Raw genomic sequence first — 15,981 nt, 5'->3', positions numbered from 1 at the left:
TAATTCATGTCCTGTGGGCTATTCGGACTAATGCTAAAGGGGCAACCAGAGAAACTCCATTTCTTATGGTATATGGTGCTGAAGCCGTCTTGCCTATTGAGCATTATGAGCCGACTCTCAGAGTTATGCTCTATGATGAAGAGGCAAATTGGGAGGCCATGCGGCTGGCATTGGACTCCCTCCCGGAACGCAGGGGCAACGCTGCCCTACGCCATGAGATATACCGTCTGAGAATGACCAGAGCTTATAACAAAAGAGTGCACAAGCGTCCCCTGAAAGTGGATGACTTCGTGTTACGAAAATGGAGGCAACCGGTAGGGCCAATGATGCTGGGAAGCTAACCCCTAATTGGGAAGGCCCCTACCGGATTTATGAAGAAGTCATGAACGACACCTACCGTCTGGAAACTCCGGACGGTCGCCGCCTGCCTAGAACTTGGAATGTAGACAATCTAAAAAAGTACTACTTCTGAGAATGTATAATTTTTGTAAACAGTAAGTCAATTAATGAAAATTCAGGCTTTGTTTGCAGAATTATTTTTGCCATTTTTATTGTTCGTCCGCCGGGGCAATACCCAGACGGACCCTATGTTTAACTTATTAAGTTTGATACTTAGTTTGGTTGAACTTTATAACTGCCTGACCGCCTGGGTAAAACCCAGACGGACTCTTTATTTATTTAAATTACGTTTGATAGTGTAATTTAATAATTGCTGGACCGCTTAGGTAATACTCAGACGGACTATTCGTTCAACAAGCTAAGTTCGATATTTAGCGTAAATCCAATGTTGTAATTATGTTCGGCCAATGATCCGATTAAAAACTAAGCACAAAAACGCTTAGTGACTATACAATCGGTCTCAAACAAGACCAAAGGCCAATACGGCCGGATGGTTGCTTATTTTATAAAACCGCTTGTCCCAATATGGACAAAGGCGTCCGGCGACACCCCTCCGGCGACACCCCTCCGGGTGCAATCGTCGCAGAGAACAGACTATTCGTCGGTTCTAGGTACAGATGCAGATGGCAAAAATTGAACGACCAAATTAGTCAACTCATAGTCGTCTGACAAGAATAATCTATGAAGAACAATTAAGTAACTAAGTACCGGATGCCCTAAGGCATCAGTCGGTCATCGGTTGAAATTCTTACTTGGGTTATTTATTCCAAAGTTGCACCCACTTCCCCCATTGGGGAAAAAGATGGTGTAATGGCTACGCGTTAAACCTAGACGGAATATAACCGCCTGGGTAAGAAGCTCAAAGCACCCGCTTTTATGGCCGGCTGTGCACTTGGTTTGGGGCAATCACCATTGTGATTGATTGGCCTAAAAACACTTCATACTTCTCCTAGTATCAAGTGTTTTCAAGCCAATCAATCAGCTTGAAATAAAACCAACCACACAGCCGCCCAGGGGCAAGAGCACTCGGATTGCAAATTGCCGCATGCTTTTTTAAGTTAGGCAAAATATTAAAGAATTGCAAACAGATGCAAAATTCAAAATGAAAAATTTGAAACGCAAACAGGTATAAAAGAACCGACTGAGTCAAAATACTTCATTAATATTCAAAATGGCACAAAGGCCAGAATAAGTGTTAACCGGACACATCCGGTGAAGAAAGAAAGAGATAAAATGTTAACCCAACTCCTTAGTTGGTAAAGATACAACAATACACGGCATACAAGCCGGAAAAGAAACAGAATGGCATATTGCCGCAGAAAGTGGGGAGCCCCGCCTAAGGCTGAGGTGGAGTCTTCTCCGGCTGAGTCTGGCTGGCTTGGCCCTCATGATGATCATCCGCCGCCGGCTCCTCATCATCAGAGACTTCATATCCCTGCTCAACAGCCCGGTCTTTGAAGCGAGGCGGTGGAGCATCACCCAGTTGCTGGGCATCATACACCGCAGTGGCATAATCATACCTCAGCTTATAGACATCAAAGTCTATTTCTGGGTAAAGGAGGCCCCAGGTGATCTTCAGCAGGGCCAAGTTTTCCCGTTCATTCTCCTCAGTCAGATTGGTCTGCTCCTGGGCCAGCTCATCCGACAGCTTGTTGCGCAGATTGATGAGCTCGACCCTCAGGCGGTTATTGTCTATCCGGAGTTGGGCATTCTCCTTGTCAGCATCCTCCAATGCCTTGTGATCTGATTTGGCATCTTTTAGCTTCTTATCAAGGTCATCAGCCAGGCTGTTAGCTTCATCGTTTTCAGCCGGATCAGCTCCTCATGTTTCAACTCTACTGCTTTAATCTTTAAATTACACATATAACCAGAATGTTCAGCAAAGTTGAGATTTTCTAGGGCCCTCCGTTTGGCGTCATTTACCTCTTCTTGCTTCCGCCTGAAGGGGCCCCGGAGACTGTCCACTCTCACCATAGCCTGAGACAATAACAATCGGTTTGTGAGTTACTTAGCCAAATTAAAGATAAAAGATATCAGGGTAAAGGGATTTTTACCTTAGCCAGAGAACCCATTATCCGGTCGAAGTCCACGACCTGCAGATCAGGTATGGAGTTCTTCTCAGACCGGGTGAGGGTCCTCACCATCCGCTTTGCGAATCTTGCAAGATCCGGCTGGTCAGAAGCAAGATCTGCATCAAAAGTAGTGCTTTGTGAGATAGAAGCAGCGTAGTCAGCATTCATCCGTTGCCGCCTGCTGACTGACCCCTTTGAAGGATCAACCTTGGTCTTGACTCTCATAAAATCAAGTGGCCAAGGTACTTCAGACCGTTCCTTACCTTGAGCTTCCGGATGGGTCTCCGGCTTACTCTCCTCCCCAGTGGTTGCAACACCGCCTACAACCTCAGGTAGCTAGCCACCCTTTGATGCCGTAGAGACATCCGGCGCTTTCTGCTGCTCCGAGCTTTCACTCAGTTTTTTCAGAACAGCAAGGGATTTGCCCCCCAGTCGTTGGACGACCGGAATTGGCAGATGTCTGTTTTTGGGGGGGGATCCTTTCTGGCGGCATTCGCAGCCGGAGTCTTTTGCAGATCATCACCTTGCCTTTTGAGCATCTTGGAGAACGATCGTGGAATTCTCTTGACGGACTCCTGAGAGAGAAGCAAAATGTAAGTATACCCAACCAGTATATATAAAAAAAAATGCAAACATATAAAGTCCGGCGGTCTTACCCCGCTTTTCTTCGTATCTTTAGCCTCGACGACTGCCTTCTTGGAAAGTGCCGCCTCCTTGCGCAGCAGCGCCGCGGACTTAGCCGGAGTTTTTTCCTGGTCAACCATCCTCAAGGATTCGTCTGCAAAAACAAGAATTTCAAGTTAGAGAAAATTAAGGCAAGTTTGCAATAAAAACGAAATAACAATCATTCCGGATGAGAAGTATTCTACCCCTGGGAAACATTGTATTCAGCCCGCAGGCGGACAAGAACCACTCATCCTTGAAGAAGTCCGAATGGGGGATCCAGTTCTTGGGAACTATGATGTGAGTCCCATCCCCCATGGGCTCAGTTGTTGTCTCAAAAAATCCCGGCTCTATTTGCTCCCGGGCCTTTGTAGATAGCACCGGGAGAGGGCATTTTTGGCCTAGAAGAGCCGGCTCGGTGTTGTACCGGCGCAGTGTCCAGTTGTGTCCTAAAGTGGGGGAAAAAATCAAGTAAAATTTGTCCTTCCACTCGGACCATTTGGACACTTTGTCCAAAGTCATCAAGTATTGGGGCAAGGTAGTCAGAGTATACCATGCCCCATGGCCGCCTGGGGCCTTGCTCAAGTAGTGCATATGAGCGAATGCGGAAAAGCTGGGGTTTAAATTTTGAAACTCGCAGGCGGCGACATAACTTAGAATGTTCACCCACGAGTTAGGGGTGAGCTGCCAAACCCCTAGATCGTACCCCTTGAGGATTTTCCTAATCCCGGGGTGGAGGGGGAACCGGAGGCCGGCTTCGATAACCGCCTCGTAGCAGATGAAGTAATCATCTGCGTGATCAATGTCGTCACTCCAGGCCATTACAGCATCAATCGGAGGGACAATAATCTCCCAACCCCTTCCAAAGGGGTGCTTCTCTTTAAAAGCCCTGAACCCGCTATTAAGTAGGGCGATATTGCTTGGCAGCATCCGAGTCTTTTTGGGGTTGGGATTGTCAGCAACCTTGGGCGGTTGCTGATAGTCAGCCGTAAAATCGTTCTGATCGGAGCCGGAAGATTCGGCTCTTGATCCTTGGCCGGCCTCAGCACTGCCGGCTTCATTAGAGGAGGCGGCTCCCTCGCCGTCTACCTCTCTTATTCTAGAGCTCCCGGAGGTAGAGGGAGCCTCTTCGTCAGATCCGCTCTCCTCCAAATCCCTCTGATCCCCTTCCGGGAAAACCTCATCGGCTGGCACTCTCATAGTGCGCCGGCTCTTTGACCGCCTGGCCGTCTGTTTTGTTTTGGCCATTGTGTCCTGCACAGACACAGAGAGGGAGGAATTCGGAGATGAGCATATTGGTTCCGACAGTCCAGAAGAGGCACCCCCTGTTCTAGACTCAGCCGTTCCGAGGGATCGGCTGAGTGTCCTAGGCAGTGCCGAGTGGGTGGATTAGGAACTCATTTATATTCTCTTAAAAAAGCCGGGTATACAGGCGGAAAAAATGGTATACAAATTAAAAGGGAGAAAAGCTAAAATGGTACAGGCGGTTACCTTGCTTTAACTTTGGAAATCTGAAAACCGCTACAGCCGGTGAACCGGGTGATGTATTGCTAGAACTCGGAAACTTGAAACTTGCTGTGATGTAGGCGGGAGTAAAGAAATCTCTCTCTAGAATCTCTCTTTTTCTCTCTCTAAAAAGTCAATGTGAACGTAAGGTGTGAAAAGGAGGGGGGTAACTTTCTATTTATAGAAAGTAAAAGTGGGGGGAAAATTTTGATTTGAAATTCAAAATTTTACCCGTTACTGTTCACCTATGAAAGGTGGACACGTGTCACAGGCCCCACGTGATATACACGTGCGACCTGTGAGGGGCAAATGTTTAGGGTATTTTTACCCTAGACACGTGGACCAATGAGAGGTCGCCACGTGTCGAGCTCAGGATGGCCCATGTGGCTCAACATCCTCTTGACACTTTGCGCCCTCAGTTATGCCTCTGAAATGGCGGCCTTCAAGGGTCCAAATCCCCAGGAGCGCCGTAAAATGGCGCAGCCCACTAAAATCTAGGTCAAATGACCTAGATAGGGGCACATTCTCCAACGACCCTATAAATAGGGAGATATTTCCCCATTTTGGGGACACATTGAATCATTTATTACACCTTTATTCTCTTACATCAGAGAAAGACCTGAGCTTGGAATCCGAGCAGATACCCACCTAAATTTCCGTTCTCTTTATTCCGTTTTAAGTTACTAACTTGACCGTCGGAGGCGGAGCTCCAACCACCCGGAGTCTCCGTTATTTTGCAGGTACAGCTCAGCCGGATCAGACTTCGTGACGTAACTCTCGCAAGGGACAAAAACACCCAAAACACGTCTCTTATCGATGCTCGGTACCGTGCCTGAGAAACATGAATTCCAAGTGAGTGATAGACCGCATGATCGGTATTGCCCACACTTATTCAATAAAATCAATGCTAAAGCAAAAAAGAGCTAAAAAAAAAGTAGAAACTCAAGCATACAAAAAAAAAATTACAAAGATTCAAAAGCGAGGTTGCACACCTTAGGGGCTTATCGAGGGTCTTGAGCCTTTATCCCCTTCTTCCTCAAGCCTTTAGCCTAACCACGTTACAACCCTTAAAAAGACCTTTTTGAGGTATACATACACTTGTGCGAGGTTCAGCTAGAGTTACGTTCGGCTTGATTCCTAACGGATACGTAGGCAACCTCACATCGAGGTGCGGCCGTAATAAACATGCATTCATATTCACATTCACACACTCACACCATGATCATACCAAGGGATCCCTTGTGCTCATCCCTATTCATTTAGAGTTAGACTTGGGGGCTTGATCCTTACATCATTTGCCTACCTAGCCTAAGAGTCACTATTATTTGACTCTTTTCAATATATTTTCCACACACTTAGCCCTTGCGGCCTAACCTTAGTGTCACTATCACACACAACACAAATACATGACCAAATATACTTCCCTTAGGAACCCTTTGTCATGGAATCTTAACACAACGCTGAAGCATGCCTTGTCATATCAACATCACTCATCAATCATAATTGTCATTGCATCACGAAGTATGAAGTGCTTAGCCTCCGTGCTTAAGTTACCTAAATACTTTCATCATTGAGTCAACCATTGAGATAGCCTTGGGATGGATTAATCCTTTCACCTTGAGAGATAGTATCAAACAACATTTGACTCAGCACATTCAACATGCATTCGAAAACTTCGATTCTTTTTTCGCGTCTTTCTTTTTCGGGAGAAAGTCGGTACCCTCCACCAAAATGACGAAATTTTTTTGCTTTTTTGCATTTTTGAGTCGCACGATCACATTACAATGCACATTGAGTCATTTACACATTAAGTTATGTCGTGTTATCACATTGAGTCCACACTACGCACACACGAGTCACATCGAGTCGAGTCAATATCGAGTCAGTCAATCATAGTGAGTCAAGTTTATACCTTGATTCATGTTAAGTCAATGAGTCAAGCAACACTACGTCAACCCTAAATAAAGATAATCAAAGTCCTATAGTCAAAGATATAAATGCAGGAACATCCCAGCAAGCAAGGACATTCCCGGATTTTTTTCGAAAAAAAAACCCGCGAATTTGACATAGGAGATTCCTCCAAGATAAGAGGAGTTACATGGATCAGTAAATTAGAGATGAAGAGCTTTAATTTACAAAAGATTTGAGCGGATTCGGTTGAAAGGAAACGACCAAGCTCAAAGTTCGGAGCAAAACCAAGCAACAGCGGCAGCTAGAGCAGAGTAGGAAAGACTCGACTCCAGCGCCAGACGACAAGGCTGTCATCTGGAAACAACATCTGGCTTCTGGCAACAAAGTTTAGCGCTTGGCTCTAGATCCCATCGTCTGGCGACAGAGCCAATTCTTGACGCTAGAGATATTTCAGCAGCGACAGAGCTCGAAGCCTCTCAGAACGGTTATTTCGACTTCATACAACAATTTCGGGTTCCTTGGTACGCCAGTTAGCCCCTAATAAGAAATTTGACATGATTAGTAGTCGGCTCGATTACAATCGTAGTAAGTGATTGACCTGACAAAAAATCGTCTCACTTAGCTTAAGTGCCTAAGCATTGGCTCATTACAAGCACCAAAGCATCAGTTCAAAAGCAAGCATTTATACGATAATTTTTCCAAGATTGGATTGTCATCCCCAACTGACAATATTTCCAAATATGGATTTTCGTGCATCTTCTTCAACGACAATTTTTCCAAGATTGGATGATAAGTGGCATTTATGCCACTATTTAGATCCTCTAATCGCGGTATTTTTCTACGTTTGTCCCTTGTTTGTACCCCTTTTGCTCTGTTTATCCCTTTATTATGTTTTTGTGCTTTTCCTTGTGTTTTGTAGGCTTTTGGAGTTGATTTTAATAGAATGAAGAGCTTGGAGAATTGGAGTTCATTTGAAGAGCTACAAAGGAAGTTAAGGAGCAAGCAAGCAAGGCCATGCGGACAGCGCGGGTGACCCGGGTTCGATCCCCGGCAACGGCGCCATTTTGGTGAAGGATAATTAGGTTGTTGGACTAACTAGCCTCAACCAAACAATATTTATAAACCTACACCTACACTAAACAAGTTTAGTGGTAAGTAGAGGGTCGAACCACGGAGACGACATAAACACTATCAACACCACCACCAATTAAGCTAGGTCAAAGAGATAGGATGGATAGAACAATAAACAAAATGAGATTAATATTAAGTTAAACTAACACCAAGGGAGAGGGTCAAACATGACAATGATCTTCAATAAAGTTAGGCAATGGAAATGAGTTTACATGCAAACCAAATATCTCATATAAGGCAATACCAACAATACCATCTAACCACCTATCGGGGTCAAAGGCTTTCCCAACTTAACACATGCTCATACTATCGTCATAAGCTGTGAAAGTTAAGGTTTTTGCATAGAATAGATCACCTAATGGATATCCCTAAGTTACACTATTGTCATAACTTAGTTCAATCCACCCAATTACAACACATGATTGGCCATTCACATGGAGTAATTAGTAAAACATGGTTACAAGGTATATTTAATCACATATAACCAACATTTGTCTAGCCTAATACATTCAAGATTCACCACATGCTATCACCAATCCCTTAGTAAAGGGAATTACTCACTAATCATGAACAACTAACACAAAACCCAACAAGAAGAACAAAGAGAAGCAATTAAATTAAACAACTACTCTAATCAAGCAAGAAATTAAGAAAGAACAATAAATGAGATAGAGTTTAAAATGCTCATTGAAGTATTGAAAAGGAATCCAAAACAATGTCACTTTGCATCTTCATCTTCTTCAATCCACCATTGAAGCTCTTCACTTTCTCTCTCTAAAATACCCTAAATTACTCTTAATCTACATTACAAAGTATAAAAACAAAGATTAAATCTAAATCTAAGCCTAATTTATGTGAAGATTGATGGAGAGATGTTAGGGTTTAACCCCTCAAAGAGGAGAGAGAAAACCCCAAAGAAACCCCCCCCCCCTCAAAACTTGGCCGAAAAGAGGAGAGGAAGAAGCATTTAAAAGACCCGTAGCTGCTCGTGCGCGCCCGCAATAGAGGCCTGCGCGGCCGCGCACTGGGATTGGCCTGACAGCAATATTAATTTTCAAACGGCCATAACTTCTGTTCTAGGAGGCTTCTGGGGGCGTGCGACCTACCGTTGGAAAGCACTTCAAGTCTAGTTTCTAATGCAACTTGAATTACCTCAATCAAATTTGTAGATCAAAAGTTATGGCTAAAAGAGTGAACAAAGGTTAGTTTTGGAGTTCAGGCCCTTCAGCGCCCGCGCCTATCTTAGGCGCGCCCGCGCCTAAGCCGCGCCCAAATCGCGCCTACATTCTACCTCCTTCAATATTTTCAACCCCAATGTTAGGCACGCCCGCACTGGCATTGGCGCGCCCGCGCCATTCTGAAAGCGCGACCCGCGCTGTCCGCATGGCCTTGCTTGCTTGCTCCTTAACTTCCTTTGTAGCTCTTCAAATGAACTCCAATTCTCCAAGCTCTTCATTCTATTAAAATCAACTCCAAAAGCCTACAAAACACGAGGAAAAGCACAAAAACATAATAAAGGGATAAACGGAGCAAAAGGGGTACAAACAAGGGACAAACGTAGTAAAATACCGCGATTAGAGGATCTAAATAGTGGCATAAATGCCACTTATCATTGGATTGTCATCTCTGGCAAAATTTTCCAAAGGATTGTCGTAGGTCTCTACTCATCATAAATTTCGGCTAAAGTTCCTCAGCGTGGATTGTCATTCATTTCAGCAAGTGGCAAATTTTCCCAAAGTGGATTGTCGATCGACTCTTTTTTAGCAAATGTTCCAAGACACGGATTGTCAACTGTGGCAATATTTTCCTAAAAGGATTATCGCATAGCATTGGCAAATTTCCAAGGTGGATTGCTTTCAAGAGTTATATTCCAAGATGTGGATTGTCGATCGTAGCAAAGTTCTTATGACAGATTGGCAACTTTTCCCAAAATTGGATTTTGGCAAATTTTCCGAGACACGGATTCTCGCTTCATCGTGGCAACATTTACAAGGATGGATTGTTACGAAACATTGACAACTTTCCCTAAATCGGATTGTCATACATCATACGAGAGTTATGTTGGCAACGATTCCCAAAGAAAAGAGGATTGTCATCACAACAAAAGCACCAACATACTGGTTCACAAGTAGAAAAGCGCCGACGTACTAGCATAGCAGCATTAAGGATCAACAAGCGGTGATCTTTTCAAAGACTATCACAGTGGAAATTGGTGGCAGTTACAGGCGTAGCAGTCTTCAGGCAATATTCTCTAGCTTGCGGAAGATCGTCACAACAAATTGGTTACCTCTAGAGACGTGTGCTCGACGGTGCAAGATACGCGTTTCTTAACTCTTTTATCTGTTTAACTAATGTTATTTTGCAGGTATCGGCGTTACAAGAATTATTTAGGATCGCAGAACGTTCTGAATCATTCTCCGTCCTTATCGATACTTTGACTTTTGTTTTCGAAACTTGCGTTTCTCCAAACTCTGTCAAAGTGGGGGCTTCTGTAGACACCCATTTGTGTCTCCCCAAAAACCAAACCCGATGATGAGTACCTTTCACGTCGAATCATAATCGAATGAAGTGAAAGTGTGGAAAGTCTAGTGTTGCAGATAGTTTTAATTTCTTTTCTCTTCTCTCTGTTTTTGAAAACCTATTTTAAGAAAACAACCAATCCAGTTTGGTTGGTCCATGATATGGGTCCAATAGTAGTGTAGTTGGATGAGGGCTTGAAAAGAGCTTTCCAACCATATATTTTAAGCCCAATTCCGATGAATATTGAGGAAGTTATGGCCAAATTACTAAACTGGACCCGGTTTGAGCCTTATATGCGGCCCAATGATCTAGAGGAGGGCCTAATATGGATTTATCATTCCTAATGTAATTAGGAATGACTTTAGTCTTCTAGATTCTTCTAGAAGGTTCTTTTCATTCCTAATTTAATTAGCATTGATAAATTGACTTTTATTGACTTTTTAAAGTTTTAATAAGAATAAAAGAACGTTTTTGAGGACAATACGATTTTATCCTCCTGTATGGCAATTTCTATCTGATTTTAAGAAAACGCGTCGATTTCTTAGTCAGCCCAAACGCCAGCTGTAGCGCCTGACGCTACGCTTGGCGCCTGGCGCTAGCCTTAGCGCCTGGCGCTAACGTCAGCGTTTGGCGCTAACCTGGTTTTGCGCGTCAGAACTCTGTTTTGATGTTTTATCTTTTTGGCTAATTTTCTCTATAAATAGCTTTCTAAAAACCCCGTTTTGATTCACCAACTCTCATCAAGATTTTCTTGATTACTCTCTCTCTCTCTTTTCTAAACTAGCTCTTTCACAAATACAAAATTCCGCATTCATTAGACTTAGAAACACCTAGCCATATTCGACGTTGCCTTCGCCCTAGACGTGAAAGAAAGAGGTACAAGGCATCCAAGTAAGTGCTTTAATTGTTTGCATTGATATTATGATATAGAAATCATGTCTAGGTTATTATTATGATTCCTAGTATCATGTTAGGATGCTTGATGTTTTGAATGACAACAATGATTCCTAGTATTATGTTTAGGGAAAAGGTTATAATATCAAATATGCTTATTATGATTCCTGCGATGCTTCCTATATTCTTTCCTAATATTTATGTTAGTATCATCTTAGGGCTATATATTTGATCTTTATTGCTTAGTGACATGCTAGGGTTTGTTATTAATCTTGTTATTATCATGCCTAGGATCTTGCTATTCTTATGCTTTAACATGGTTATTTTAATCATGATTATAATTTTATAATGATGATTATTTTTATAATTGTTATTATTTTTATTATTATTTATTATGATTATTTATTATGTTTCTTGATATTTATTGTTATTGCTTGATCACACCTTTTATGCATGTTTAAAGGGAATTGGTACTTGTAATCACGCTTATATAAGATAATTAATAATCTTGTTTAAGGTTAATTTGATTATGTAGGCGTCGCTTGAAGAGCGCCTACGTTAATGCATGTGTGAATATGCTTGGCACTCTTAGGAAGTAGGAATTGACATATATACGATTAGGGACAAGGAAAGTAGGGAGCCGCAAACAAGTTTTTAAGGAACTTGTAAACCGTTCACTGATCATTTAAGGCAACCACGAATAAGGGACAATGAAGGCAACAACGATTGACCCGTGAAGGTTACACCCCATTCATAATCCATGAGATTACTAACTCCATATGGTTTAGAACCACGAAAGGAGGATCGGAGATGATGGTACGAAGTGAGCCATGGAGCCACATTTGCCCGTATTGGCCTCTACTCGATTCTTATAGTGAAAAGTGATTCCTGCGATCTCAAAGGCATACAAACAGAGATTCAATTCGCTCCAAACTATTATTATGCTAAATTGGTTTAATATTAATGCAACACATAATTCTAAAATATTTGTGATCACTTGAATTAAACAACAAGATTAAAAAGGAACCTAAATCGGTCGTCCAAATTATCTTATTAGGCGTGATTTTCAATTACATATTCCCTTTAAACATGAAATATGGTGATCAATAAATAATAGAATAACATCAATATTGGAAGCAATTTAACGATAATTCTAACAATACAAAATCGTTAGAAAAATAATAGAAATAAAAGGAACATAATTCTTACTTTGATTCTGTTTGTTTGCAACTACAAAATAATAAACGAGTTAGTAACTTTAAGGAAATAATAATAAAACAATAATTAAATTAAATTAAATTAAATTAAATAGAATTGATTTGGGGCCAAAACCCTCAAACAGTTCTACCTTTCACGCCTTGGCTTAAGGACAGAACCACGAGTAAAGTATGGACTCCTTGAAGTACTTGAAGAAGGAATTTTGAAAGAAGAAGGGTAGGCTAGTGTTTAGGCTAGAGCATAGAAGAGAGAAAAATAGAGAATTAATTCATGCCCCGTACATCAGAAATGATAGGGTATTTATAGAAAAAATGTGCTGAGGGAACACACGGAACACTAAAAAGATAAAAACCCTAAAAAACTATGCCGCGACACGGCAAAGTATACCGTGACACGGGAAACCCCACCGCTAGACGGGAAACATTCCCGTAACACGGTGTACTTGTTGTGTGACGCGGGAAATTAACGGGGGAGAAAACGCGTTAAGGGTTTACGCGGAAAGGACACGAAAACTCCCGTGTCACAGCAGGTGTCCCGTGTCACGGTGATTCCCACCGTCTGACGGGACAGGTTTCCGTGGCACGGTGGATAACTCCCGTGACGCGGGAGTCTGTGGTCCATTTTTCGTCTAAATTCATTTTTAACCCTAATTTCGTTTAGCATTTTAAGTGCCGATTGATAATTTCGGGCCATTTTTGATTTATTATTATTATTTGGGCTAAAAAAAGAAAATAAGTAAATAAAATAAATACAAGGTTTGGGCCAAAATAAATAATAAAACAATAAAATAAAAAGGGTTTTGGCTGAAATTAAAAACTATGCTTTGACTAAACATCAAGACTGATCCATGGACTATTGAATTTAATTAAATACGATTTTTTAAGCACTCTCGGGATTAAATACTGAAACCGACCAATAGTGACAGTGAAAGGTTGTTTATCATCGGGTTTGGTTTTGGGCAGACATTTTTAATTGTCTACAAAAGCCCCCACTTTGACTGAGTTTGTAGAAACTTTAGTTTCGAAAACGATAGACAAAGTAGCCGATAGGGACGGAGAATGATTTAAGACGTTATGTGATCTTAAATCACTCTGTATACGCCGATACCAGCAGAAAAATGTTAGTTCTACATATAAAAGAGTAAAGGGATAGAATGCTTATCTAACACCAGTGTATCGGTGGCAAATGAACTTGGTAACTTCCTATGCTTGAAGGAATCCACCGAATGACGTTTGTTGAAATGATTTCCATGCTTGAGGAAAGTCAACTGACGAGTTTGGTAGCTTTCTATGCTTGAAGAAATCTACCAGATGATACTTTCCATGCTTGAGGAAAGCCGACATATGAATTTGGCGGTTTTCTATGCTTGAAGAAATCCACCGATAATGCTTTCCATGCTTGAGGAAAGCCGACAAAGGAATTTGGCGGTTTTCTATGCTTGAAGAAATCCACCGGATAATACTTTCCATGCTTGAGGAAAGCCGACAGATAATGAGATTGTAAGTCTCTGTGTATCGAGAACCTTGCGTCATGAAATGATGGTGGTTCGATTGTCCCCGAACGTGGGCTGTAGATGGTTCGCTTGTCCCCGAACGTGGGCTGTAGATGGTTCGCTTGTCCCCGAACGTGGGCTGTAGATGGCCCACTTGTCCTCGGACGTGGGCTGTAGATGGTCCGCTTGTCCCCAGACGTGGGTTATAAATGGTCTGCTTGTTCCCGGACGTAGGCTGTAAATGGTTCGCTTGTCCCCGAACGTGGGCTATTAATGGTCCGCTTGTCCCCGGACGTGGGCTGCAAATGGTCCGCTTGTCCCCGGACGTGGGTTGTAGATGGTCCGCTTATCCCCGGACGTGGGCTGCAAATGGCACGCTTGTCCCCGGACGTGGGTTGTAGATGGTCCGCTTATCCCCGGACGTGGGTTGTAGTTGGTTCGCTTGTCCCCGAACGTGGGCTGTAGATGAGACCTACAAAAATAAATTTGCTAATGGACTCATATATATTGTGATTGACTTGACCACTAACTTGACATGACATGTGTATAACTTGTGATTGTGTGTGTAAAGTTTGAGTGTGTGCAGACACAAGCAACCGAAAATGCAAAAGCAAAAAATTTCCATCATTTTTGTCATGAGACGAGTGGAGGGTACCGATAAAAATTTTTGTCATGAAATTTTATTTTCGAACTTCCCTCGATAAAAATTTTGAAAAAGTTTTTGAACTTCCCCAAAATAAAATAATGAAAAAGCGAAGAAGTTTTGAACTTCCTCCTTGAGCAAGACGAAATGAATCGTATGGATTGAATTTCTTGTCCTGAAATAATGAATGCATGATGCATGTTCTTAGGCCAGGAGGCTAAGGACAATTACATCATGTGACACGATAGATGAATGAACTTAAGTCATGGAGCTAAGCATCATATATGGTGTAAAGAAACGATCTTGAACGTCACTTAGGTCTGGAAGCTAAGCACGTATACAGATGAAGTGATTATTTCATAATGAACGTTGCTTAGGTCAAGGAACTAAGCACGATATGCTTTGTATGATTAAAAATCATTGATATATAAATGTTTCTCAGCACATTATGCAATGCATGAAACAATGAATATTGCTCAGGTCAGGAAGCTAAGCAAGTATACAATGTTTCTTCTAATGAATGTTGTCTTGAAAGATGATGAAGCATGCGCGGTAGGGAACACAAGATTTCAAGATAAAGAGCTCTTAAAGGGAAGGATGATTGATATGGATATGGATGTGTGAGTGAAGTGTGTGAATGTGATACTAAGGCTGGATGCAAGGGTTATGGCGATGGAAAAAGATGTGAGAAGAGTCAAAGGTGATGACTCTTTAGGCTAGGTAGGCTAAATGATGTGGGTTCAAGCCCCCAAGTCTAGCTCTAAATGGGTATGGGTAAGCATTGGATATTCTTTGACTCGATCATGCATGGATATGAATATGAATGTGGTCGGACCTCGATATGAGGTTGCCTACGTATCCGTTAGGAATCAGGCCGAATGTAGCTCTAACCGAACTTTGCACAAGTGTATGTACACCTCAAAGAGGTCTTTCAAGGGTTGTAATATGGTTAAGTTGATGGTTTAAAGAAGAAAATGGTACAAGGCTCAAGACCCGAGATAATCCCCAAGATGTGTAATTGTGAATTTTAATTTTGCAAGTTTATTTTCAACATTTTTTTTTTGGCTTTTTGTTTTTTTTTTTCATTCTTTTGAATCAATGTAGTAGTCAATCTCAGATCATGCGATTCATCACTCACTTAGCATTCATGTTTCTCAGGCACGGTACCAAGCACTCGATAAGAGACGCAATTCAAGTCGTGTTCGTATCAAAGACATTGGAACACTTGCCCTTAGACATTGTTTTATTGTTGCTTTTCTGCTTTTTTTTACTTGCCTTTTGAATGTTATACAATTACACATCTTCCAATCCCAGGGTTAAGTGAATGTGGGTTGAATAAATGAGGCCAACCGTTAGACGAGGCTCTAAGTGGTTGATGAAGAAATGTATATTTGATTGAAAATGGTTTAAGGGGAATGACAGGGTAGCAAAGGTGTCTCAAGTCATCGGTTTACCTTGCGTTTAGTTTGGTAATTGATTTTTTTTTTGAGAATGAGTGAATGAAAAATGCTATGGTCGAGATGTAAAGGAAA

This window comes from Chenopodium quinoa, unplaced genomic scaffold, assembly GCF_001683475.1.
Source record: "Chenopodium quinoa cultivar QQ74 unplaced genomic scaffold, ASM168347v1, whole genome shotgun sequence".
In the NCBI taxonomy this organism is placed as follows: Eukaryota; Viridiplantae; Streptophyta; class Magnoliopsida; order Caryophyllales; family Amaranthaceae; genus Chenopodium; species Chenopodium quinoa.
The sequence above is the reverse complement of the archived record's forward strand: the minus strand, read 5'-3'. Positions refer to the sequence as shown.